Here is a 27,956-nt window from a genome sequence, read left to right as displayed (position 1 = left end):
GTAAAGGCTTATGGGACTGTTCTTAGGCTAGAAGCTTCCTATAGATAATGAAGAGTAACTCCCAAGTTTTTAACAGAGGGCTATGTTGTCATATAGGCAAAAAGAGTTGGACACAAGATGGGTACACAGACAACATTTTAAGAACCTCTCCATCTTTCCTATATCTGGCCTGCATGACAATTACAAAGAGAGGGATCAGTTGTTTCATCCTTTGCAACCCTGTACCTTTACCAGTCAGTGGTCTTTCCTCCATAATCCCCACTCCCACCTCGTTTGTCTAGGCTCCCAGAAGTGTGCCAGGTGTCACAGACCCTGAGGATTATACAATGCCATCTCTTATTATTGAATCTGTGGCATGTGAAGGTTCAGAGGCCTAAATGAAAGTGCAAGCCTGAAACAGCTTCAACAGGAAAGCCAGCAGATGGAAGATAAATAAAACAGTGTCTGATACATCCTTGACATCAAAGGCCAGAGAGCCAGAAGGGATTTTAAAACCATTTACTTCCCAGTCGCACTCTTCTGCAGGAGTAGAGCACAGAGCAGTTGAAGGAACCAGCCAAACATCACCATGCTGGTTAGTGCCAATGCTGGAACTATACCAGGTTGCCTGGTTCCTAGTCAAATGGTCTACAGCACATAAAGAGAGTGTTGCCTATCATGTTTCTTCTCCCTGCAAAGTCAAAGAATTTCTTAGGAGAATAGTTCCTTCCATCAATCAGGTGCCATTTCACCAATTAAGAAAGATAAAATGTGTCGCTCTCCAGGAGCAGGGACACTCTGTCATCTTCCCCCAACAGCCAACAATGTGAGCCATCTGTTTTGGAAACACTCCATGACCACAGACCCCTCTCCATCACTCAGTTGACGAATTATTCAGATGCTGACATTTTCCCACGGGTCTCCATCCACCCTCCCTCCTTGAGGCCATTTCCTGATAACTAGGTAGTGGGCAGGGAAAGGAAGTAAACCTTTCAAAAGTATTGTGGCAGTTCTATTTAAAAAAAAATTTGTTGGAGGGGAAGTTGAAACTTTTGGCTGAAATGCAATATAGTCTGATAATTCATCCTCAATTCAGGTGATATTGGCCAACACCACAAGGAACCTAGCCAAAGGGGACATTGGGAACTAAAATGCAAGCCAGTGTTCATTCAGCCAGAATCTGGAAGGCCTCTGCTGCTCCTTGAAAATCCAGTTTTTCAGTTCTTACAAAGGCATCTCATAAACTGGTTGTGGCCTTGACATGGGACCTTCTCTCAGCTGAAGGTCTTCTCTAGTCCTTAGTGCCCATCAGTATCCACAGCTTTAATCCCCATGAGTCTGGCAGATACATCAAATTCTTGGGCCCCAGAAGTGAAATACTGGGGAGAAAGATCCCAGGGAGCTCAAAGCATATAGGATGATTCTATATTATAGCTATTGTCTTGGAGGAATTAAGATCACTGTCATTCTTTGAAGAATCCCAGTGATACATAGCCAGTCTCGTCTGGAAGTATTGACAGCGCAAACCTCCAAGGCATCTACCAACAGAATCCCAGGGATCTAAGAACTTGAAGGGAAAAAAAATGAACAAACTTTAACTTTGTTCATTAGCCTTAAAATGCAACATAGCATTTCATTCCATTATGAAAGTGGACCATAAGCCTCAAATGTAGGAGCAATACTAGGGATTTTGTCACCAATATAAATCAAGTATTTTCATATCATAATGCAATTGCTATCATTATCTCACAGTAGCATTTATGCTCATCCTTACTTTGAAATGATGGTGTAGTCTTTAGTCCCAGCACTAGATCTTGTCATATGCACTTATGTAAGAAACATACACATTAGTTACAACTTTTTACAGTCCGTAACTAGACAGTTAAATAAAATGGGCTTATGTTATAGTCTTATGTACTACCTTTTATGCATTTAAGCACACCAATATATTGTCAGATTGTCAAAGGACATCACGGAGAACCTTGAGTGACTGAGAAGCCGCATAAATAAGGTTCTCTAGGGTCTGAGAGACACCTTGCCCTCTGGCTGAGCAGCTGGCTTGCCTTTGAGTTTGTCCAGAAAAGTAGAAGTCATTGGGTCCATTCATTTTCCTTTCATACCTCTTCTTCAGGTTTTATTAATCCCATTCTCTGTCTTCTCTTAGTCTTGGGCCTTTCCCATATGTCCTTCATTCTAGCTTTTCTCCAGTAAGAGGAATCTCCTCCTGGGATGATCTGCTGGGCTTACTCCCTCTAGGTGGTTTGTTTCGCTTGCATCCATGCCTCTCTTATTACCCTTTATATACCACTCACCTGCCCTATCTGATGCCACTCACCATGACCATACAGCATCCCTCCTGCATAAATGTAGCAGATGCTTTGGGCAGCTTCAGTCTTTACTATACTTTCTACTAAGGAGTAATATTCATTTTATTTACAGGAAGTATTTCTGAGACACAACTGAAAACAGACTGCCCTCCCCATTAAATGACTATGTAACATTCCATAGGGGGAAGACAAGAACTTGAAAACTAATGCATAAATACAGTATGTAGAAAAGACGGAAAGTTTCCTGCTTGGTAATCCTTGAAGACCAAACATCTAGGGAAGATCAGCAGGCTGGACTGGCACTCTTCTCAGAGAAAAAATCCTAGTGTAGCCTGAGAAAAGCATCTTGCTTAGTCATTGCTAACAGAGGGAGTCCCTGCAAAGCTGGTCTCCACAAGGATTGCGTCTCTGAATCAGAGCAGAGGATAGAAAACTGGGAGAAAGCCAATGAGACCTTGGGATTTTTGTGCCTTAGCTCTGGACAAATACACAGGTGCACTGTACCTTCAACCCTGCCTTTATCAGGGGAGACATTTGTTCTGAAAAATCAATCTGCCCCAGTAAGACACTCAACATTTATTTTATCACTAACATAAGAAAAGAAGGAAGGATATGGAAAAGGAAGTTAGAGAGGGATGGAAAAAGAAATTAATGAAACTAACATATATGTGTAACATATTTACTGCTTTGTCAAGTGTTATTTCATACTTGAGAATGGCTGCACATATTTTTTATAATATTTGTTTTCATTTTACTTCTAATAAAAGTCACAAAACACTTTCTAAAAAACGTAAAGTGTAGTGACATTTGCACTGGATAAGTATTAACATAAAATACAGCTTAGAGAGCTTAGGATAAAATGAAACTATATATGTCATAACCTTTACTAATCTGTCCATTGATCCCCTTAAAGAAGAAAATCTGTTCTGATTAGAGGTTGTTCTTTCTTCAGTATTGATTCATTTGTTTATTTTGAAAGAATGGTATGACTCTTAGTATTAACTTGACACCTTTGCAGAAAGTGTGCCCCACAAGCATCAGTGCTTGAAATTTCAGATTTCATTCTCATAAGAAATGGTTATTTCATGTCCTATTAGTTTTGTCTACGGCCATACCACCCTGAACGCGCCTGATCTCATGTCTTATTAGTTTTTATAAAGTATATGCAAATATATATATATATATTTAGTGGATATACTTGGGGTGCAGAAAGGAGGGAAATGTTCTTTGTCACTTCTTCACTCATGGTGCCCCTTCATCCAAGAGATTTTGTCCAGACACAGGGGATTCCATAGACCCCTAGAATTCTGGTTTCTCAGAACATCCCAGGTCTTTTCTGGGTAGCTTCAGTACCAGGAATCCTCCCCTTGGAGACAATCCAACAGAACATCCACTGGAATAAACAGGGGCAGAGAGTGAGAAAAGCCTGCTTGGCATCACATCAGTGCGGCAAGAGTCACAGGCAGATAGTGGAACCCGATGCCTTCAAATGTATACTAGAATATCAGATATAAGAGCTTCCATGATGGCTCCCAACTGTTTGCAAAAGATCATCAGTCACAATCTGCCAATTAAACGAGTACTGAATTTACTTATCTTATGGATCATTCAAATATATACACAGACTAAGTCATTATATATTTATTTAGGATAAAATCCATAGTTTCTCAGATTCTACTCCAGTTTTTACTTTTTTTGTTTCCATCATTTTTTCAAACTCTTTCCACACAATCTTATCATTTGACTTCTCTTGTTATTAAAGATGGGTCAAGTTCAGATGCTCTGGATCTTGAGTGTTTTTTATTTTTAAATATCTAATCTGAAATGAGAATTTTAACTCACATGATGTATGGCACAAACGTACTTATTCTTTGTATTCTGACTAAAGACTTTTCATATCCTTTGTTCACAACACACAACTCAAAGAGTAATTGTTAACACACTCATATTTATGTGATTTAAGATAAACAGACATGTATATCTATATAACACGCTAAATGTCAACACACTCATATTTATATGATTTAAGATACACACCCCCCAAAAAATCTGTCCCAGAAGAATGTGTTTGTGAGTCCTTTGTTACCACACTGCACAGAAGCTACAGAAAACCAATGAGCAGGAACATCTACCATATAAATAGGATGAAGATACAATTCACTCTCCTACTTCCACTACAAAAAGAGGAATTGCAAACCAGGATGCTCTGCCCATGGCCAACAGTATTCTTCTTGTGGTTTCCAAAGAGAGAATGTTTCTTTTGTCTCACTTGATTTCCATATTACCTCTCATCTCCTTAACAATGCTGCAATCCAGCTTACCAAAGCATCCCCTGCAGAGGGTCGCCCCTCTGCACCACCGGGTTTCCCAGTGGCTTTCCCTGAAGAGGGACGTGGCTTTGCAATTTTTTTCCTGCTTACATAAAAACAACATTCATTCCCGAAGATTTCTCTAGAAAGCGAATGCTTCCCCCTGACATAACTGGGAGCTCTTGGATCAGCCAACCTGACATGGATGGAAGATTGAGGTCATGGGCAGGAAAGGAAGTGGGGAAGAAGAAACGCTCTAGTGCCTGCTTGCTCTCGGAAGGCATTTCTGTCACAGCGGGCCCCTCCTCAGCCAAGCCATTCCCTCCCTGTCACTTTACCTTCTTTCACCCCAGACACTGCCCAAGGGCCTCTGATGTGGTGTGTCACAGCATTAGGGAGAGTGATCTTGTTCTAGGGGACACCCAAGGCGTCAGGTTTGCATATCTGCCTGTGATTCTTGCCACCCTGATGTGGTGCCAAGCAGGCTATTCTCACTCTCTGCCCCTGTTTATTCCAGTGGATGTCCTATTGTTTTAAATCTAAGGGGAAGTTTCCTGGTACTGAAGCTACCCAAAAAAGACCTGGGATATTCTGAGAAACCAGAATTCCAGGGGTCTATGGAATCCCTTAGTGTCTGGACAAAATCTCTTGGATGAAGGGATACCATGAGTGAGGAAGTGGCCAAGAATTTTTCCCCCTTTTCTGTACCCTAAGTATATCTACCAGAAGTATATTGCTTTGGGGCCAGCACTGTGGCGTAGCAGGTAAAGCCGCCACCTGCAGTGCTGGCATCACTTATGGATGCCACTTCAAGTCCCTGTTGCTCCACTTCAGATCTAGCTCTCTGCTGTGGCCTGGGAAAGCAGTAGAAGATGGCTCAAGTGCTTGGGCCCCTGCACCCTTGTGGGAAGACCTGGAGGACACTCCTGGCTCCTGGCTCCGATAAGCACAGCTCTGGCCATTGCAGCCAACTTGGGGGTGAACCATCAGATGGAAGACCTCTCTCTCTCTGCCTCTCCTTCTCTTTCTGTGTAACTCTGACTTTCAAATAAATACATAAATCTTAAAAAAAAAAAAAAAAAGAAATATACTGCTTTGCTCCCAATTCACATCAGTATAAAGTTTAGTCCAAGGATCAGAAATCCAGGAAAAAAACACCTCAATGCAGTTCACTACACTCAAAGGGGCTTTTCCCTCTGCTGCACTACATTTTCTCTTTCTTTCACAAATAATTGGGAATATGGTAGGACAGAGCTACTAAACCAGGCTTTGCTACAGTGATTGGGAGTCCATTATGTCTTACTCAGAATCATTGAAAGGGTTGCATGGTTAATTTGTGTTGATCTGAAGGCTTATAAATATTCTACTTCAATTTTTACTAAAGAGGCATATTGCTGATACTTGATCTATTATGTGATAGTGACTTTTCTGATTATGTTGATTGAGAAGAATTTCGGGGGGGGGGAGAGTTTCTGCTTTTAATAAAAAGGCCTTTCCCTAATTAATTTTAAGATGTAGAAAACAGCAGCAGTGAACATAATCTATATATTCATAAACATACTTTATTTGACCAAATGTCAAAGGAGAGTGCTTCTAGCATTAGTTACGCGGCAAATGCAGTGAATGGCCTTGAACTCACCATGCAATCTTGTCTCGGAGTCTGGATTGGGAGGGATGCTACCTGAGACCCCTTATAGCCCTAACATTCTGTGATCCAATCTCCAGAGAAGCACTCATTTGCAGAATATACACAGTAATACCTCAAACTGCTTCTGGTTTTTGACCCTGAAGCAAATGTCTGTTCACATTTAGATCCCTCCTCCCATTCCTCCTTGTATTTTATAAAAAGGAATATCTACCAACAGGTTCAGAAGAGAAGCCCAGTGCCATTAGCCAATGCTCTACCAGCTTCCAGCTCTAGTATTCCATCTTACCAAGGTGCAACCCAACAGACGCCAAGGCAGGTGCTCTGCAACATCAGTCTCCCCAATTAAGGACAGGCACTTACTTATCTTTATGTTTCTGGGATTTGGAGTAAAGGGTTATACAGGATTTCACCTATGTTTCCTTATGGACTAAAAGAGCTAAGTACAAATTGGGCTGGGAGCATGGGATGCACCCAGTGATCTCTGCTCAGAAGAGGAATCAACCTCACCACTTACTAGTAGACAATAATAGGCAAAGAACTTAATTCCTCCATGGCTTGTTATTGTCACCCATAAAATCGGAAAAGTTAATTTACTTATCTTTCAGGATTGTTGCATAACTTGAAACCAACACAACCCCCTGAGATATCTAGAATTATGCCTGGTGCATAGTAAAAATTCAATATACACCAGCAACCATACCTCTGCAGCAACCTGAGAAAACTAAGTGTGGATGTGAGTCTTCCACAAGTCCCTACTTGTTCGAGCCTGTTTCAACATGCAAACGGGAGTGGACAGCGCACAAACCCAGGCGAGAAATTTCCAAAAAGAAACGGCCATCAGAAACTAAATTTGGGGGCATGAAGCAAGGGCTGAGGGCTGGGATCCTACCTCAGGTATCCACGGAATTCGGAGGAAGCCTGCGCTCCATCACCGGAGAGACCTGGCCTAGAGGATGCGGCCTTTCTGCTTGGGCGCTGCACCCAGACCCTGCAGGGAGGGAATCCCCCGATGCTGTGCCTTGGGGCTCGCTGCTCCAAGTATGTTCCGGAATAGGAGTGATCGGCCTCGTGATCACCCCCAGGAGCCCTGTGGGGTCACTTCCCCTGAAGGTCTGGCCAAGTCGTGGAGCCCAGAAAAGTGGACTATACGGAATTCTGCTGGTACAAGAGAGCAGGAGGCGTCTAACGAGCACCCGCAGAGAGATGGTTGTGCTCCTTAAAACCTGTATGTAGAGGGCCTGAACCCAGAGTACCTGAAGTTGGAAACCTGCTCCCCACCCAGGGGACCTCCAATTGCTTCTCTATAGGGCAAGTAAGAACCAGCAACTCTCAACTCAAGGCTCCACCTGGAGAGGGGCGTGTACCTCTTTGGGGAGAAAAGGGTTAAGTGAGGTGCCTCTTGGCCTTGGCAATCCAGTGTGCCCCCCACCACGACCATCTGGAAAAGCGGGGGTTGGAGTCTGGAAGCCGGGAGGCTGCCTCTTATTCGCAGCAGCACGCTAGGTCCCCTACCTCAAAGGGTCTTGTCCTCCTGCGCAAAAGGAAAAAAGACCCTCTCCTTAGTGCACCTGCCAAAGCATCTGGGACAGGAAGGATGCACCTAGGAGCTGCAAGGCGCACAGACCCACCTCTGCCTGGGGCCCCAAATCTGCGAGCGGAGCCTGCCCTCACCCGACGTCCACACCCCCTAGCGCTGCGTTTCCCCGCACGCCCTCCAGCTCTGAGCTCCGGATCCTCCCCGGCGGCGCGGCGCAGGGCTCCCCCACTCCTTCGCTCCGCCCAGGTGCGATTTGTGGAGAGGCGCGGGGCGGGGAAGGGAGGGGGTGGGAGGCGAGCCGGGGGCTCCCCCTGCAGCCTCCGTCCCTGCGCTCCCCCTCAGCTAGGACCCCTGCCTACTCGCCTGGCGCTGGGCACTACCCTCCTACCCGGCTCGCTCGTCTCCCCCTGGAGGCCAGGAGTCCCCTTCGCTCCCTGCGGCTGTGGAGACATCCTTGACTTCCAAGCTCCTGACAGGGAAGGTGGGCGTGGGTCTACCGACTGGGCTGCGGAGGTGAACGGGTGTAGCCCGTATGGGAGAAGGGAAGGGGCTGTGATCTTCTCAGAGCCAGGAAAAGCATCCCTGGTCCAGTATCTGACCGTTCAGTCACCGCCCCAGATGCCAGCGCATTCAGATTCTCCAGGGGAGGTTGGTTTGCTCCTGGGGAGGGAGATAGCCCCATCCCAGGCACCCAGCAGCTTCTCTTTTCCAGCACCCCCCCCCCCCGCAGCTCCCCCGCCCCTCGCCCCACCATTCCGAGGCTTGATTCCAGGTCTCTGAGCCTCGCCAGGTACCCAGCCCCTCCCCCACCTGTATTTACACACCCAGGCCAGCGCCCTCCAGACTCCTGGCCCATTCCCTCCTTGTCAGATGACCGCTCCGAGTGGGTCCCTCGCCCACATGAGCAGAGCCGTTTCGTCCCCCTCACCTGTGGGCAGATCTGCCAGGACCCTCAGCTTCTCCCACCCCCACTAGCTACCCTTCCCTCCCCGAAACACTTACTCCCCCCACACACACCCGGATCTGCACCGGCAGTTCCCACCGGCGCACAGCCCACAGCCACTCCAAGGGTTTCATTACCGAGTTGGGGGTGGCGTGCACCCGGGTGGCCCAACTCCCACCGCGCTGGACAGAGCCCCGGGGTGGCCTCTGCCTTCCTCTGCGCCCCACCTCTCCTAGTTCACCTTCTCTGCTCCTGCCTAGCTCCCACAGGCAGGATGAGCACCGCTGGGTCTCGAGCGGGAGCTGCAGGGAGTGAAAAGTCGACCGGTACGAACACAGAGCCAAACGGGCAGAGGCATACGGCAAGGCGGGTGGGGGAGCGTGCACGTGAGAACTAGGCGAGCAACTTGCACGGCGCCGGGCCATCAACGCACAGGGAAGAAGAGGCGGGGGGGTGGAGGGGGGTCCACAAAACTTTGCAGACTAGTGCCTGGCAGCCGGCTGCTGCACGGGAGCAGAGAGGGTCGACTCCCCTTCGTCAGGCGGGGTCTCCCCAAAGGTTTGCGCCAAGGCGACCACGGGGCTTGGGCAGACATGGATCAGAACTGGGGTGATAGTTCTTTTCTACCTGTTCCGGGTGGGGCGGCCTAGGCACCCGGACACAGGGACGATCCCGCGCTCTGCGAAAAGCAACAGGCGGCTGCACCTTACCTTGCGCCAGTCCCGGGCCGGGGCGGCTGCTCCATCCTCGTGGCGTAGGGAGGAAGCGCTGGGTGCGTCTGCCTACCGGTGTGCGCCCGGCCAAGGGCTGCAGCGGCCGCCACCTCCAACCGACTGCAAACCCGGCTGCCCACCCCAGACCCGGCTGGCAGAGCGGGCTCGGCTCTCGGGCTACGGCGGCGGCGGCGGCGGCGTTGACGCGAGGTGGCTGGGCGCGGGACGCAGGCAGTGCGTGGCGCGGCGGGCGTCTTGGGGCGCCGTCACCGAGTGAGGGTGCGGCCCAGGGCGGCCGTGCGGGGCACGCCTGGGCTCCGGCTGCTGCGGTGGCTGCTGCAGACCCTGCGCCGGGAGGAGGAGACAAAGACGCCCAGATGCAGTCAGTCGGGCTCAGTCACTAGAGGGGAATCGCCTCCAAGCCTCGGCTGGGGCTGAGGGAGGAGGGGCGAGGCGGCTGGGGACTCACGGAACAGCAGGGCTCGAACGTGACGGCAGAGCCCTGCCGTCGCTCCGCGGGCCCTGCTCCTTCGCCTCGGGCTTAGGGGATCCGGCACCGAGAGAGGGGGCGGGGCGGGGGCTGAGCTGTGGCTTCGGGAGGAGAGGAGCCAGCCGTGGTGGGCGTTAGAGCCCCTCCGTTGCTCTCGCCTTCTTTTCTCATACCCCTGCACAGCTCCACTTGCAGGATTCTATAACCCTATTTTTTTCTCCTGTTTTTCTAACTACTGAGCTCCCAAGCTCATAGAAGCAAAACGTGGCAATGTTTCATTGCCTCCAATGGGGAGAAAGTGAACGCTTAAAATCAGTCCCACAGATGGTTGTCTAGTGGGTGCGAAATACTGTGCTAGGCTATTGGGGGGGGGGTGAATAAGGTTGCCCTCCCTCTCCCCAAGATTCCATTGTTTCAGAATCAGTCTCCCCTGCAGTTGCTGAACCTCAAAGTTTTGAGGTTGTCCTGTGGCCCCTGTCATTGCCCCCAACAAGTGCATCTTCCCAAAGCAGAAGATGCTAGCCCTCAATTTTACCTTCCCCTTCCGGTGATAACCTTCCATGTGCTGCTGAAATGGAGCCCGTGGGCCTCTTGAGAAAGTGTGTGCCTGTGGTTTTCAGGAATACGGGAAACTTGGCTTTAGGGATATTTTTATTTCACGATTTTAGTTAATTATCAGATAATATATTGGGACATATGAACTTAAATCCCAAGACTCCACAAACATCTCCTTCTTCCTAAAGTCCCTTTCTGCCCTTCTCCTTGCTCCTAGGTAAAATTAATCTCTCCCTTTATCTCTTTTTATAATAGTTTATTTGTCAATAGCTTGCAAATCTTACATATTTGTAGATTTCTATCATTTCGCTGATCTGTATCTTTTTTCTTCTGTTCCCACTGCAATGTGCAGCAGTGCTTTGTATCTACTGGGCACTGAAGGAGTGCTTTTCTGAAGGTCATTTTCTCCTTCAAGAACAACTCAATCCCAGTGTCCTTAGAATTGCAGGGACTCGGATGATAAAACTTTGAAGCGCTTCTGGAGGAGGTGGGAACACATCATTACACTCACAGCCCCTTTGCTAAAAATGTAAAATCATTTAATTCATTTCTTCTTTTAGACAGTCTGCTTCTCCTACTGCCCATCCCGCTTCTGTTTGCTGAATTCCCAAAGGCCAAAGGAATCCTAGCTACAAAGTGACTGCATTGAGCAAGAGTTATGCATGCAGTACCAGCCAGCACCTAGAGCAAACCCATTCCAGGTGGAGAATGACCAAAAAATCTTTATCATTTCATGACCTGTGTCAAGTATGTTGAAAGCCTGCCAAAGGTTCCTCATTTCCAATGAGACTTCTTATCCTGGATGAATTTTAGAATAGTTTGAACAATCTCTGAGAAATGGAAAAGTGTACATGGTAGTTTTTAGGGATACTTTGACTCATTCTTCATTTTCTGTCCCATCTCCTGTGAATTACAGGATTGAAACTGCAGAGCAGCAGTGCACTATGGAAAAGGTCTATAATACTGGGTATCAGACAAAATGACTCCTAACAGATCTTCTAAGATTTTATATTTATATTTGAAAAGGTGTAGTTTGAAGTATTTTTTAATGAGATTTGAGGACCAGACATAGGTTTATATCTAAAGTAAGTATATAATTTGGTATTATTTGTCCTAACAGAAATTTGGTGTTGAGATAAGACATAGATTAATAAAAATCAAAGTCTGGAGTTAACAGATCTGGGTTTGACACTAGGCATTTCTATTTTTTGGCTATGTAATCTTGAGTTTGAGCTTCAGTTCCTCAACGATGCAATTGGGTTAGTGTTATTTATCTCATGGCAGTGTTGTGCTTTAAATGAAATAGTATTCAAAGCACATTTAGTGCAATACCTTGTACATAGTAAAATCTCACTCCTTTGGCAGTCATGAAATATATAAAATTTAGTTTATATGTATGTATATATACATATAATAAGTAAGATATTCCTACAGTGATTACAGTAGTACTCCAGTGTTAAAAGTGGTCATCTCTTTTCTTACTGAGGTTTTGGATGTCTTTTAAATATTTTATAATAACCAAAAAGTAAAATTTCTATACCAAAAAACAATGGAATTTGCTTTTAATTTAGTTCCCTTTTAATTAAAATAACAAAACATTTCCAACTACTGATTTAGGAAACCTCTACATTTGGTTGGTTTCTGCTTTAGTTGATTCATCAACAAGTCATCAACATGACTTGCTGACTGCTGGTGTCACCCATGCTATAAAAAGGATAAATGACAGGGCATGGAGTTTGTCACCTCTGATATAAACTTAGATTTGTTTTGTAGCAACCAGGAGTCAAGTCCGGCTCAGCAAAATATGCTGTTTAATATGAAGAGCTGATTGGTTGCTACCTCTGCCTTGTCTTGACAGCCAATTAAAAGAAAGAGGAGAAAGGAGACATCAAACACTGTATTTGTAACTACAATGAATGAACTAGAGAAGAAAGCCTAGTGAAAGAAGACTAGAGAAGAATGGTCATGGGATTCAATGACCTTCCCATCTATAGTAGTGGCTCTTCTGGGTTGGAGGGAGATCTTTCATAAATGTTCTCTGTGTATACTAAAAATGTTATAGAAATATAAAGGTGAACATAGGTTATTGATTTTTTTCACTTTAATTTTCTTTAGAAACTGGAGTACATTGTTAAAATCGATAAGTTCCAGAACATTCTTCATGTAAGGAAATTCCTTAAATGTTGAATCGTATTCCCCCCTGGAACTCTCTACAAGGATAGGAACATATTCCTTGAGCACATGAATTGAGTTCTTGAAATATGAATGCAGAACCTGAAATCCTGCTATCTAATGAATTTCATGGGCTCATGGCATGAAGATACTGTTATCAAGAACTCTTTGTGGAAGGTATTCCAGTTAACCACAAACTATCCTAAAGCCTTTTGGCTTAAAATAACGAGAGTCATTTATTTAATCTGAATCTGGAATTTGGATGAGGTTCACGGAGGAAGACTTACCTTGGCCACACACAAGTCACACTGGAGTCCCTTGAAGAAGAACAGGAAAATCCCCATGCTACATGTCCCGTTCTTTTGTCTGGCAGGCTATTTGCTGGCTGTTGGCTAAGTTCTTGGTAGGAGCTGAAGGTTGGGACTTTGACTTTCCTCTATGTATACTTCTCCACAGGTCTTCATATGACATCCTCACTGCATGCTATTGGGGTCACAAAGAAAGTCCCAGTAAGGATCACTCTTGCCTGGAGAATGAAACCTGAATGACTTGCATTGTCAATTATACAAGTTGAGCTGGTCTTCATTTGATATAAATTTGAATCCAGAACACATCGGGCAAAGTGAACTGCTGATCATTTGGATGACTTAGGCAAATAGATCATTTTTTTTCCATTTATTGGGATAATTTCATCAAGAATTGGAGGACTAGTCAATTAAATGGCTTAGTAATAATTTCTTATATATATATATATATATATATGTTTTAAATTTTAATGTTGAATCCACATAATGAGACCAAATTCCTGACCATGGTTTTCAAAAACCTCGGCAGTTCACCTGTCTTCCCAGTTGTATCCCATCACTTCCTCTAGCTTCTCATGTTTCTCTGTCTCATTTGGGCCCTGAGTTTTGATTGGTAGTAGGGCTAGCATTTGACAAATCTGCCTGTTGTAGTATTAGACTGTAAGTTCCTTGAGAACAGACACTTCTCCCAGTTTATGTCTTCATGGCCCTCAGCACAGAGCCATGCATGGAGTATATACTTGATACTTACTTATTGAAAAGATGAATAATTCAACACCTCTTGCCTCTCCAACTCAATCATTCCATCTCCAAAATGGCAAGATTGCTTGTGAGCTACTCCACAGGGGAGCTAATTAATTCTCTGAAACTGGAAAATATTTTGAAGTTCCATAGCACTTTAGAAGCTCTCAAGAACATTCATATATTTAATAAAGACATTATTATTACTTCCTTGGCACATAAATATTGAGTAATCCCTTTTTAATGTGGTTGTTTTGAATATACTTGACAAATTTGCAGAAAGTAGTGCATTGTTGGCTCCTTTTTACTAATGGACACCTTGTGTAGACTGAGTAAGACAAAGCTTCTTCTGACTCTGCTGTTTGTTCAGTTCTCCAGCCTTTGGAGCTGCTCTTTAGACCTTCTTGTTGCTGGAAAGATGACCATCACATGAGAATCAGCCTTTGGGGTTTCTGTGTCTTAATAAATAGTATAGCTGTCTACAGGATTCTAGGAGTGCTCTAACTATGTAATTACTACCATGTAACTACAAAGGTACAGGATCTAATAGAGAAGCCCTGTCCCAGGCTGAAATTATGTGTCTCTCTTCCCCAGGAATTTTATACAAGAAAATTGGGAAGATTGTGTTAGCCTCTCTGGCTGTCAAACCTGCAAGATGTAAATTGGCGGAATCTGGAGCAGGTATATTTTCTATAATTGGAGGAAGCCACACTTCCATGTAAGTGATAAAGCTGCCATATTGTGATGATGACAGAAACACACAGTGATTCTCTGTAGGCTCTGCGTCCCTGGTCCTGTTATTTGGAGGTCCAACTCTGTCTCTATTCTGCTTTTCCACAGATTTTTATCCATCTTTTCATTTTGGTAAGTTATCCTTTTTGTTTAAAGTAGTTCAAATTTGATTTCTGTCACTTGGGACCAAGAGAACTCCAACTAACACTACACTGAAGAAAGATTTGAGAAATGCCTCTCAGAAAATGTTTGATGAAAGCTTGGAGAGAGAGAACTTGGGGATGCTTTGATATGAGGCTTACAATTTTTGAGGTTAAAAACCCAGTGAAAAATAATATTGAAACCATCTTTCCATATAATAAAAAATAGGACCTTAAAAGTAAAAACATAATCCCAGACTTTGTGATTTACAAGAATATAAGTTTCAAGAAGGCAGAGCTTTGGGTCTTTTGCCACTCTTCTCATGGCAACTGAAATAGAACCCCTCTCACAGGAGGAACTTAATTTATTCAATGAGTTAATGTATATATTTCTCATACTTCTTCCTTATTTCCTGTAGAAATATGAAAAATGCCATTATTTATTAAACTGATACTATTATGCATCCATTATGATAAAGTACCAAAAATGTCAGTTAATTTCTTACCAGACCTTGGAATGGAAATGAAAAGCATCTATGGATTGAGAAGACTTGCTTTAGTAGGTTAAACAATTTGAGAGAAACAGGTTTCATATGTTGAGGCCAGGATTTGAACCTAGGATAATCTGTCTCCAACATGTGTACTTTTCTCTACAGCACCATAATCACGTGTAATATTTATCTAGATGGCAAACATTTCTTCTGGGGCAGTAAGCAGAAGAAGTATAATTGGACTGGTATTTTGTTTCACATATGATTCCAGTTTCAGGATTTAATGAAAACAGACTCAGTCCCCATTTTATGGACAAACAAGTGAGGTCTATGGGACTGCCTGTTGGATTCAGAGACATGGTCCCCTTGGAAAACTCTCATTATCAAGATGGACGCTCAATACCTTTCCATAAGGGAACTTCATAACACCATGATGCCTTTAGCTCTTGGTGTCCCACTACATCCCTTTGATATTACCATTTTCAACCTCATAGCTTTTAACTGTAGGCACCTGCTACTCCTTTGAGGAGTATCCAAGAAGTGCTAGGCATGGAAACTGAGGGATAAGTATCTCACACACTACTCTTCCTTTGCTATGCCTCTAAGGAATGTTTTACACTGTCTTCCAGAAGACCTCAATATGATTGAAAGTTAGAGAGAGGGAGAAACGCACACACAGACATAGACAAATACACACACATCCAGAGAGAGAGAGAGAGAGAGAGAGAGAGAGAGAGAATCTTCCATCCACTGGTTCACTCCCCAAATGGCCACAACAGCCAGGGCTGGGCTGGTCTGAAACCAGGAAGCTTCTTCTATGTCGCTCATGTGGGTGCAGGGGCGCAAGCACTCAGACCATCTTCTAGTGTTTTACAGGCACATTAGCAGGGAGCTAGATTGGAAGCAGAGCAGCCAGGTCTTAAACCAGTGCCCATACGCATGACTGCTAAAAACCCACAAAATTAATTGGCTCAAAATCGATACTTTTTTAGCTTTTTTACTTTCCATGTCTCACTTCCATAAACATCTCTTAGAATCTTCAAATACACTACTTTAATTCACACTCTTATTGTAAGGGTCTGCTTCTGGAATAATCCAGATTAAGGCATCTCTCTGGCCCGTTCACTCCTGACTCATACAAGAGTCAAACTATCTGACCAATGAGTTTAAGAAAAGAAACTGAGCATTTTCCTTCACATTCTTCTTTTTTGGATATAGCAAGTTCATAGTACACACGTATTTGTTTTGCCCTCTGCCCTGTTCTTAAGGGTTTTTCCTCCTGGGAAGATCTTGTTGACAAATCACTTCAACTTGGGAGTGATGCATTAGGACATTTCTGGATCTTTACAGATCTAAAAATCATATTTCCTAGTAAGCTTTTTAGTAATACATTAGGCATTTTTATCTCCATCAAAATTAGTACACAAACTTCAATACAGTCAAAAAGCAGAAGCAACCCAGTTGCCTATCAACTGACAAATGGACTGACAAAATCCATTTGTATCTATATCTATACAACAGAATGTTATTTGGCCTTGAAAAGGAATAAAGTGTTAATATATGCAATGATATGAATGGACCTTGAAAACATTGTTAGTGAAGGAAACCAGGAACAAAAGGACACACATTGCATGATTCTATTCATATGAAACATCCAGGACAGGAAATATACAGACAGAAACTAGATCAGCGGTTGCCTAGAGCTGGGGTGTGGGTTGGGGAGGGAAAAAGGAGTGATAGCCAAAGTGTGTGGGATTTCCTTTTGCAGTGATGAAAAATGTTCTAAAATCAACTGAAATGATGGTTGTCCATATCTGTGAGTATACTAAAAATTGTTGAAATATAAATTTTAAATAAATGAATTGTATGGTATGTGATTTGCATTCTAATAAAGCTCTTAAATAGCTTTAATGATCTGTGATTGTTTTAAAATTTACTATACATAAGTGGGGGTGGGAGCTGCTATGTTAGGCCTATGCAAAGTGTTAATACAAGGAGAAGTTGGTAAAAGATGAATGAGAACCCTATATGGTCTGTAATTTCTCTGTAAATATAAACTATTAATCGTATACAGTGCTTCTAAGAATCAGTTCAGATGATGTATATGACACCACTATATCTTGCCTATTGTCTGTTTCTGTCTCTCTCTCCTCTCTTCCTTGCTCTATTTTTCTAACTAAAATAGGGACCCTGATATACAGGGCACCATTTCTGTGTCAAGGATATTCCTATTCTTCCTAAGATCATTATCCTTCACATCTTCCCATTACTTTTCAAGATGTAAAATTTGGCCTGAGAAGATGGGATCAAAGTTCCAGCCATGGGGTTAGTATTTATATTACTAATTTATATTACTACAATTTAATAGTTGTAATGTGCCTGCCCAGTGTGCAATGCCAGAGGTCCAAAGCAGGGAAAATCAGAGTGACATTAATAATTGGTGCCAAAGTGGTCCTCCTTAGCAATTATTTGTTCTTGTTCCTTCCCCCACACCCTGCAGCTGTTATCATTATTATTGGTGTTTTATGAAAATGATTCTGTTCCACCAGACCCACATGGAAGCCTCAAGTTGCTGATGCAGGGTTTCCTTCCCCCTTGTAGCACTTAGGGAAGCCAACACAAATTTCTGTTTGTTGGTCTGGAGTCAGTTCTGTATCTAATTATGGGGTTGCTTTTCTTCTTTTATGTGAAGCTTTTCTCCACCCACTGGGGGTGTTTCAGGGATTTGACAAGGAAGCTTTCCCTATCATCTCCATTTCTTTGTAAGAAGCCAAGGGCGTGGGGGACATGCCCCTGCTAGAGTGGAGGCTGGGTTTTCAGTCCTTTTTCTAAACTTAAGGGCAAAAGGAAGTAACAGATGAGATAACTAATCCCCCAGCTTTCACTGTTTTCTTCTGTAAAATAAGACAGTTGGTCTAACTCATCTCTGAAGTTCCGCTCAGGTCTGACATGCTCTGAAATACAAGCATTTTCTTGAAGTTTACTGACAAGTAGTTGCCAAACACCAGAGGAGTGCTGATATGTTGTTAGCTAATATTATCTTTCATCTGTCTGCAGTGTCTTGCTGGGAAATCATCACCAGGAGCCATTCAAGGCTGTGGTGTCTGCTCTGATTAGAGGTTTAGAGAATGCAGGAAAAGGGATGGAATCCAGGGGGAGTTTCCACCATAGGCATGGGTGGTGGTGTTCTGTTAAGGTACTGACACAGATACAGAGAAAGCAAGCCAAAGCTGGTCTCAGCGCCTGGAAGATGAGTATTACATAAGTGCAATTTTACTTTCTGCGTTAATCTTTGCTGAGGTAATTGGCTTCATTCTATTTTCAGTGTGTTGTTGGCAATGCTGCATGGCCTACTGACAGTTGTTCAATAAAAATAGAGATTGTACCCAAGAGAAAAAAGCGCAATATTCATACATGGCCAATGCTCTTCTTCTATAAGCCAAGATGCTCAGTTCTCCAATAGTTAAATGGAGATGGACACTTGCTAGGGTTTTTTCAGGAATCAAGACTGAGTTAGTACACAGGTTGTTGGATATGTCTGTCACACATTTGTAGCCAAGGAACCATGCATTAAAGAAAGAGGGATCTCTTCCCAATGAAGGCACTGGAAGTGGTATTCTTCACTTCACACAACACATATGCACATTTAGTTCACCTTTACCCTTCACAGGAATCACTGAACATAACCACATTTACCTACTACATACCTTATGGTCCACAGGACAACTTCCCTTCCCCTTCCCCATTGGGATCTTGATTCAGAACATTATCACTCCTCACCTGAGCAGGACAACACTCTCCTAAAAGGCCTCTCCCATCCTCAGCTCTCGCTGCCCTACCCCTTTCCATTTTCTGCACAGCAGCTTCTAGCCTGCAAATACACCTCTGATCTGCCTCCCTCTAGATTTTCCAGTGGCTCATGATCAAATTCAAATTCAATACGTGGTGTAAAAGTCTCTTTACAACCCTCTGCCATTCTCCCTTCTTCTAGGTCCAACCAAGCTCAGATGCTCACAGTTCCCCCAAATTCACCACAATCTTGCCCCTGTCACTAGAATAGCACCTGGCATCTCCATCTCATGCAGATGATTACTCCTTACCTTGTCTGGGTCCTTCACCAACACCCTCCAGAGATGGCATTCCTAACTTTCCAGGCAGACCTGAGAGCTAGTTGGTTCTCATTCTTGTTAGTAAAATGGCACAGTCTCATCTATGGGTCATCTACACCCTGACACCATCCTAGGCTCTAGCCCCCGGCCGCCATTTCTGGAAGCCAGGTGGCCATATGGCCCAACCACCGGTGTCAGCCCCACCCCCATCCTATTGGGATTCGCTGTTCCCACTTCCCTGCCCACCACCCCCGCCCCTGCAAAGTTTTAAAAGGATCTGTTCCTGAACACATGTCTCTCTCTCTCTCTCTCTCTCTCTCTCTCTCTCTCTTTCTTTCTCTCCATCTCCTGATCTCTCTCTCCCTGTCTCTGTCTCTCTCTCTCTAATGCTCTCCTTCTCCTTCTTTTCTTTCTTTGCCCCTTCCATCCAGTCTGTTGGGCTTCTCCCAATAAACTCTTTCCCTTACTCCGGTGTTTGGTGTGTTTTGTGGTGGCCTTACAATTCTTATAGTTCTATCTCTATGCTTCCAACATGTCAACAATCAAATCAGCGTTTTACTGGTGGACTCAAAAGTGACCATCTTCTTGAGATCATGTGTTGGATCTTCATCTCTTTAACTCTGAACAGGATAAGAGGCATTCATCAAATGCATAAAGAAGAGAATGGAAAGAGCATTCATGAAGCATCTAATATATGTTAGGCGGCATGCTGGTGATTTTTACTAAAAGTATCATACTTGGGGTGGAGGAAAGGAGAAGAAAATAAACAGGATATGAGCTATACCTGGCAGAACAACAAAAGTAATGAGAGAGTGAGAAGATATATTAGTAGTAAAAGTCATGTGTACTGAAAAGTCAATGAGTCAGAGAGTCCTCTGGTCTTGGGTAGAAGTTAATAAATAATGGAACAGAAGACAAACTGAGGAAATATTAAGAAAATAAGAAACTTGACTGCAAATGATTCTCAGCCCAGCAGGGAATGGAAAGGCCCTGTAGTCATCACTCTGGCAGCCTCCTGGCATATTTGAGGATGACCTTAATGACCAAGTGTCTAGCATATGGAGTGAATTGGAAAATTTAGATGTTCCGAATCAAAGAAAGCCCAGGAATCACTCTTCAAGGGCTGCAGGATATTTAAAGAAATTCTTAAGTTGATATCTTTGTACCTGTTAGGAAAAGAGTTGCAGATTGGTGCCTCCTCATACGGGGCACCATAAATGTTAGGAAAAGAGCTGCATAATAGAAAGGAGGCAGTGTACAGCTTTATAGCCCGACTGAATTTATTCAGAGAAAATGAATTCATAGAGGTGGGTGGCCAACTGCCCGCATGCACATTGATAGAACACGTGGCAGAAGGCCCCATCCCCTGGGCCAGGACTTTTTATATCTTAGGAGGGCTAGGGATGGGATGGGGGTGGGGATTCGGGGCAGCAGGCAGAGGTGAATTCCTGGAACTGGGCGGGGCCTTGGGGACCTGGAAAAGAATGCAGGGTGGGGATGAAGGCAGTAGGCAGAGACCCAAGTGAGGTTCAAGAGCAAGGAATGCACTCCAATGTTTATCTCTTTAGGGCAATGGGCAAGAATGGCCGAGGCGTAGGTCTTTGTTCCATCAATACCCATTTAGCTTAATCATAAGTTTTAACAAAATTTTTCTCACATTCTTTTAAATATCCAAGAATTTGACTTTGCTTTTTAGTGAGAAGTATTGGCAAATGAGGCTTGACAATAACAGAGAAGAAATTATGAGACTTAAATATTATATTGTAGAGTTAATATTTTATCATGGAAGATGAGAACATTTTAGAATTTTGAGCAGGTGTGTGTCAGTTGCATTTGCAGGCTGGAAGTCTCTGATTGCTCACTCAGGATGTTTGGAACGTAATGGGGGATGAGGATAGAAAGACCATTCAGGATTCTTACAGTCTTCTGTTAAGATGGTCACACGTGCATTCACTAGGACAATTCCAGGTTGAGGGCTGCCATTGAAAGTGTGAGAAATGTCAGTCTTTTTACATCAAAACAACAGAAGGAGAGGTGGTGAGGCATGCATGCATCAAAGAGGGCAAATGGTTCTGAGATAAATTAAGGCATCTGAAGTTAGCTACATGACCCATGTTATGATGGATTTTAATCATTTCTTCCATGTGCTGACTTAGTGAGGCATTCCTAGCCATTCAGGATCCTTATGGCTAGTATTTTAATTGCCTTGTTGTCATCAAAATAATGAAAGTCATCTCAAAGTTTACCCTTGTGAAGTCATGAGATCCATCCCTGTTGGGACTATTTGATAAAAAAAATTGTGCCTTAATTTAAAGTAATCAATATCTTGAATCAATTCATCTATGAAAATCAATAATTGACCACTAACAAAGACCAAGGAGGAAATCCTGACCTCCTAGAATTCAGCAAAAGCCAAAAAGTTCAGGTGAATGTTAGCTGACTTTGCTTTCCTTAAAAGGCTCTGGCAGTGGCCAAGCTTAGAGAAGCAAGAATACTAGGATAAATATAGAAAATTGATTTAACTTTTTTCATTTAATAAAAAGCATCTATAGATTTCATAATGTAGAAATCCTGCACATAGGTCATCTCAATAGAGGACATACACACACACGTGCACACACACACATAATAGCTTTTAGCCATCTAGCAACACATGCACAGATACACAGCAATGTTATTTGACTTTCTATTTTATCTACCTGTAAATAAACCTTCATAGGTCATCCTATAATTCTGTGAGGCCTGCTTTCTCAATATCTGGTGAAGCAACAGGCACTAAAGATGAGATAAGCAAATTTCAATACTTAAGAAAAAGACATGTCGGATTTTCCCCCAACTCTGCTCTGATTAGAGAAGAGATGAGCCTATATCCATCTCAATATATTCAGATAAGGACCAAACTTCTGATTTTGAACACCCATCAATCTCAAGTTTTGGAGGGGATAAGAAAAATTGTATAGTTACTGAGAGGAAGTCATTTCAAAATAGTTTTGGGAGTTATGTGAGATAATTTAGAAATTATTGCTACTGAAGTTCAGGGGTATGGAATGTCCAGCCCACAAGCTATATAAGGCCTGTGTAATCATTTGGTCTGCTTCTGCCAGGGTTTCAGTGGGCCTTAAAATTAAATAAATCTATAGCAGCTAATTTTTAACTTGATCATTTTGTATGACCCATTAATGATGTTATAAATATACAAATGGCCCTTGACAGAAAAAAAAGTTTCCCCCACTATTGAAACAATTTTATCTGTTTGCAGACACCTCATGGGGCAAAGAAATGTACCTGAATGTAGCAAAAGAATCCCCAGCAGTGTCTACAATAATATAATGCTGTGTGAACTAATGTTAAACTTTGACCAAATTACCTGATAAAGCCCCGTATGTAGACAGCTGTGGCTGTAAATCCCCAGTTGTCTTGAAAATAGGAAAATTGTAAAAGTTATTTCAGAATGTGAAATTGCCTAATGTGAAATTTCCCCTATTTAAATTATGATCTAGATAGAAAAAAATCAGTCCTATAATTGGAGGGGCCATTTTTTTCACCCCCAGAAGAAAAGCTAATTTTGTAGTTATAATAATAAGCTTTTAGGGGCACTATTCATTTGAAATTCAGTGGAAATTGATTCCCTAGAAAGTAGAACTTTGTTAAGGAAGTTGTAGATTTTCTTACTTGGGTTAACAGCTGCCTTTCTCATACTCTATGCATGTGATGGGTCTTCAAAATGCACATAGATCATGCATAGTATGGAAAACTATGCACAGAATTCAAAAATTTTTGTGTCAAGTAAAATAAACATAATTTCATTAGATTTTCTATGAGCTTTTTGAGGTAGCCTGACATTGACGATAAATTCACATAAAGCAGCAGAGCCCTGTGAGAGTTAGCATCTTCCCCAAGTTCACATTAGTAAATACAAAACTTATGGCCACAGACTCATTGCCACTTTTGCAAAGGCTTTCGTGCATATCTTCACACACAGACGTGAATGCATGCAGAAAGATGACCAAAAAGGGTAACATTACTGTCTACATTTTTTCCAACAGTTGGTTATATACAAAACAAAGCACAATACTAACACGAGCTCATGTCAGTTTTCTGGGATGCTCTTTTTCACTTTGGCTTCACTTCCAACATGAGCATTTGCTGCCAGTTTCACATTCAAACTGTGTTCCCCAATCAGCTGCTTCTTACCACTTTCTCTGATAACACTTACCCTGGCCATCCTTACCTTTGGCGTGGGCCACTGCAATAGCATCCTAAGTTATTTGTCCTCAACTCTCTGCTCATTCGGGCTGTTTTCTGCTCTGCAGCTATGATGTCCTTAACAGTTTAAACTTGATCAGGTCACTTCCTTATTTTAAAGCTTAGTCCTCCACTGGTACTGATGTCATATCCTAGTGTGTTTTTTGGAAAAGTATGAGACATGTTTTTGGTTGTCACAGTAAGACAGATGCTACTAACATTTTGTGCCTGGGTGCAAATAAGCTAATTGTCCCGCAGTGACAGAAATCATAAAGAACCGACTTGCTCCAGGTGTTTTGGCATCTCCAGTAACATGCAATGACTCACTGCCTAATGTATTCTTCTTCTCATTCTGCTCTCTCATTGACCACCCTAGGGTTCCTCCAACCTGCCAATCATCTTTCGATCTCAGGGACTTGGCACAAGTTGATCACTACCTGAAAAGCTCTGTTCAAATATTCATGCATCTTTGCTCTCTCTCCCTTCATTTGGGTCTCACCTAAATTGTCATCTCAGGAAAGAAACATTAAGTTGCAGTGTTGTTAGCTAAATTGTCCTTCCCTTTGTTCAATTAATGGGTAATTCTACTGTTTCTTCATTTCATTGGTCAGAATCTGATATTGCTTTATAATGGTCATTCAGTAGTGTATTCTGTTTATTATCATTCCCCCCCCTCTACTACAAAATGAGCTCCAGGAGGGTAGGGACTTTGTGCTTTTGCACATCTCTGTCTCTTCAATACCTAAAATAGCTTCTGGCACAGAGAAATCATCAGACTAATATACAGGGACTGAATAAATAAATGTATGTCAACATAGAGATAAAAATATACTGAAAATATGAGAAAAATAATAAACTACCATTGACTTGATATCTGCACGCTTGAAAAACCTAATATTGCAGGAAAAAAATCCCACATTCACCAAGGACTGTGGCAAAATTGTACTTAAAAAAAAAGTCCTAATTGTTATTTTAATTATTTGGCGGCCAATCCTGATCCTTGTGAATAGGCCAGTGTGTTTCTCAAGTGCTTCAGGAATTAAGAATGTTCAATTAGATCTAGCCACATCAGATGCAATCAAATGTCTTATTATGGGATACAAAGTTCAGAATACATTGTGTTGACAATATTAAATGTGTAATTTCAATAGGAATGGTGGCATTTTCTTTACATTAACAATGGTGGGTGCTGAGTGATTGGCAGAACTGCAGTTGCCTTAGAGTCTGGTTTCCAGCCCAGGAAACATTCCTCCACTCAGGAAAAGGTTTGACTTTGAAGAGACAGATTCCCAACAGTCCCTTGATCAGCAGACAGAATATAATGTCATCTCCAACCAGAACGATTGGCTCTAGGCAACTCCTTTAGCCTCCTGGCTAAAAGACAATGGGAAGGTTAGCTTAGCATGGAGGAGGCCCCTGTGATCCCATGTGTATGTGTTTTTTTAAAGATTTATTTATTTACTTGAAAGGCAGAGTTACAGAGAGAGAGAGAGAGGCAGAGGCAGAGAGAGGTCTTCCATCTGCTGATTCACTCCCCAGATGGCCGCAATGGCTGGAGCTGGGCCGATCCAAAGCCAGGAGCCAGAAACTTCTTCCAGGTCTCCCATGCGGGTGCAGGGGCCCATGGACTTGGGCCATCTTCCACTGCATTCCCAGGTCATAGCAGAGAGCTGGATCGGAAGTGGAGCATCTGGGATTAGAACCAGTGTCCGTATGGTATGCTGGCACTATAAGCAGCAACTTTACCTGCTGTGACATAGCACAACCTATCTCCCAATGTGTTTTGAATCAGAGCCTACTGTGGGTAATTTTGTGAAAATGATTTATTATGGGCTACTCCCAGGAGATGGGGAGTATAGGAAGCAGAATAGAGAATAGGAAGAAATCTAAACCAAAGTGTATTCTTGACTGAAGTCCTCTTTAGCCTGGAATATGCAGTGCTGGTGTTCCACAGAATGGACACACCTATACACAAGAACATTCTTTCACATTCCTTTGTCATCAGTCCTTAGTCTTTGGCAGCTCAGTAGGGCGGGGTCTACCCTTGCAGGTGAGGAGCTTCCATTCCATGGATGCTATTTCTCCAAGAAGAAAGCTGAGTGTTCGGTGGAAGAGATGTCCTTGTTCTGTGAAGGGCTTGGATGATTCTCTGACTGCTTGTGCCTCATATATGCCAGAGTCACAATGGTTCATGAATTACAGACCATTTAAAAACAAAGACCAACCCAAAGCACTCTCTCTTGGCGTAAATGCTTGGCACAGAATTATTCCTCATGGCCTGAGGACAATGTCTATCACTCTGAACTTCTTTCAATGTAGGACAATGTCCACTCAGTACTTGCAGTGACAAATCACTCCAAGCATTTTACAAAGAGACATATTAAATCTCAGAGAAGAGTGGATAAGGTGAATAAATGTGAAAACATCAAACGAAGATTTTTTTAGTGTCCATTTTGTCAAAAATTTTGAACAGTAATTAACTGAAACCATTTCAGCAAGTCCTTGAGAAGTTTTACTTGCATATATTTTCTTCTCATTTATTTATTTTTAACTCTCTTTTAAAAGTTTTTAGTTACTTATTTTCATTTTATTTGAAAAGGAGAGGGACAGAGAAACACACACACACATTGAGAAATAGCAAGAGAGAGAGAGAGAGAGAGAGAGAGAGAGTGCTTCCAACTGCTGGTTCACTTCCAAACTGTCAGCAACAGCCAGGGATGGGCTAGGTAAAATCCAGGAACCAGGAATTCTATCCAGGTCTCCCACATGGGTAATAAGGACTTAAGTACTTGAGCCATTATCTGTTCTTCCCAGGATGCACACTACCAGGAAGTTGGACTGGAGGCAGAATAGCCGGTACTCAAACCAGGCACTCTGATATGGGATAAAGATGTCCCAAGCGGTGACTTAAGGCATTGTATCAAACTCCCACTGCTACCTAATAAATGTCTAAAACAGTGTCAGGTAGCCCGGAGTTTCTCAACCTCATCAGTGTTTGGAGAAATCCTGTATATTGTAGTCTATTGAGCAGTATCTTAGCCTCTGCTGTGTAGGTGTTAGTGGTGGCATGTGCCCTATCTGTTTCTCTTCACATTGTCAAATGTCCCCAGAGGACAAAATCACCCTGGTTGAGAACCATTAATAGAGAACTTGGAACAATCTTTGGGATCATTCCAAGCCGATCCACTATCTCTGTGGATAAAGCTGAAAAGGTGCTCTGAAGCATTGATTTTCTTTCCTGGGAAACAGGAAAACTGGTATAATACAGAACCCGGCACATCAGTTAATCTTAATTCCTTCTTTCTTTTCTTCTAAACTACTTTCTAAAGTCATTTGTATTCTTACATATGTAATATTTATCATTAAGAGCCATTTTATATAAATTAGGACATGATGCATGGTTTAACTTTATATGCCTTTTTTTTTTTTTTTTTTGACAGGCAGAGTGGATAGTGAGAGAGAGAGACAGAGAGAAAGGTCTTCCTTTTGCCGTTGGTTCACCCTCCAATGGCCACCATGGCTGGCGCGCTGCGGCCGGTGCCCCGCGCTGATCCGAAGGCAGGAGCCAGGTGCTTCTCCTGGTCTCCCATGGGGTGCAGGGCCCAAGCACTTGGGCCATCCTCCACTGCCTTCCCGGGCCACAGTAGAGAGCTGGCCTGGAAGAGGGGTAACCGGGAAAGAATCCGGCGCCCCGACCGGGACTAGAATCTGGTGTACCGGCACCGCTAGGTGGAGGATTAGCCTATTGAGCCGCGGCGCCGGCCCATGGTTTAACTTTAAAGATTTAAGATGGAAACATTAAAGTGAATTCCCTTTAATTGGAAAAAATGCCATGACCAGTAATTAGAAAATTTAATTTAATTCTCCCAACTTTGGATGTACATTCTTATTTGGATTCTCCGTATTCCTCTTGACATAGACAGGCAGCAGCAGACTTTTCCTGTGCAAAACCAGAAAGTGAATTTATTGGGTCGTGTGGGTTATGCGGTCTCTGTTACAACTACTCACTTCTGTCACTGCATTTCAAAAGCAGCCATATACAACACATAAACAAATTGACATGATTGTGTTCCAGTAACATTTTATTAATGAAAGCAGGCAATGGGCAAGGCCCTTGGGCCATAGTTTGTCCCACCTCTGATCAGAAGTCATGTTTTATGTGTCTTCTCAGTCTACCATCAATTCTCTGTGCTTTCAACCCAGCACTTTGCCTACAATTAGATGATATTGCTGCCAAGTCAATGATGTGTCATTTCTGGCCTTATGATCTAGAAAGCCTGGATTTCCTAGAAGTGGTTTCCCATCACTTATGCCAAATAGGCAACTCATTGTAAAATAGGAAAATACAATTATTACTCGAGTTAGACTTACAAAATGCATGCATAATAAAGATGAATTTTTGTTAAAGAAAATGCTAGAGAATGTGCCTAGAAAAAGTATTTAAAACCATTCCACTATTTGGCAACATTTTCAAGAATTGAATAGAGCTTCTGAGCCTCAATCTGGTATTTGTCACTGTA

At 42.9% G+C, this 27,956-nt stretch overlaps 1 protein-coding gene across 4 annotated transcripts in view; it reads right to left on the bottom strand.

Annotated features, from left to right (window-relative positions):
- LRRC3B (leucine rich repeat containing 3B) overlaps positions 1 to 9,591 on the bottom strand; it is a 107,355-nt gene extending 97,764 nt beyond the window's left edge. The window contains exons 1-2 of one of the 4 annotated variants that reach the window (XM_070072881.1): positions 8,985 to 9,073; positions 7,153 to 7,418 (exon numbers count right to left, since the gene is read on the bottom strand). The gene's annotated coding sequence lies outside the window, so the exon portion shown is untranslated. Of the gene's footprint in view, positions 1 to 7,152; positions 7,419 to 8,880; positions 9,112 to 9,453 lie in introns of those variants that run through there. The other 3 variants (XM_008266076.4, XM_008266078.4, XM_008266077.4) reach the window with 3 other exon arrangements.
- Between the last annotated feature and the right edge of the window lie 18,365 nt (positions 9,592 to 27,956).

Source organism: Oryctolagus cuniculus, chromosome 4, assembly GCF_964237555.1.
Source record: "Oryctolagus cuniculus chromosome 4, mOryCun1.1, whole genome shotgun sequence".
In the NCBI taxonomy this organism is placed as follows: Eukaryota; Metazoa; Chordata; class Mammalia; order Lagomorpha; family Leporidae; genus Oryctolagus; species Oryctolagus cuniculus.
This window is presented reverse-complemented; position numbering and strand designations above follow the sequence as displayed.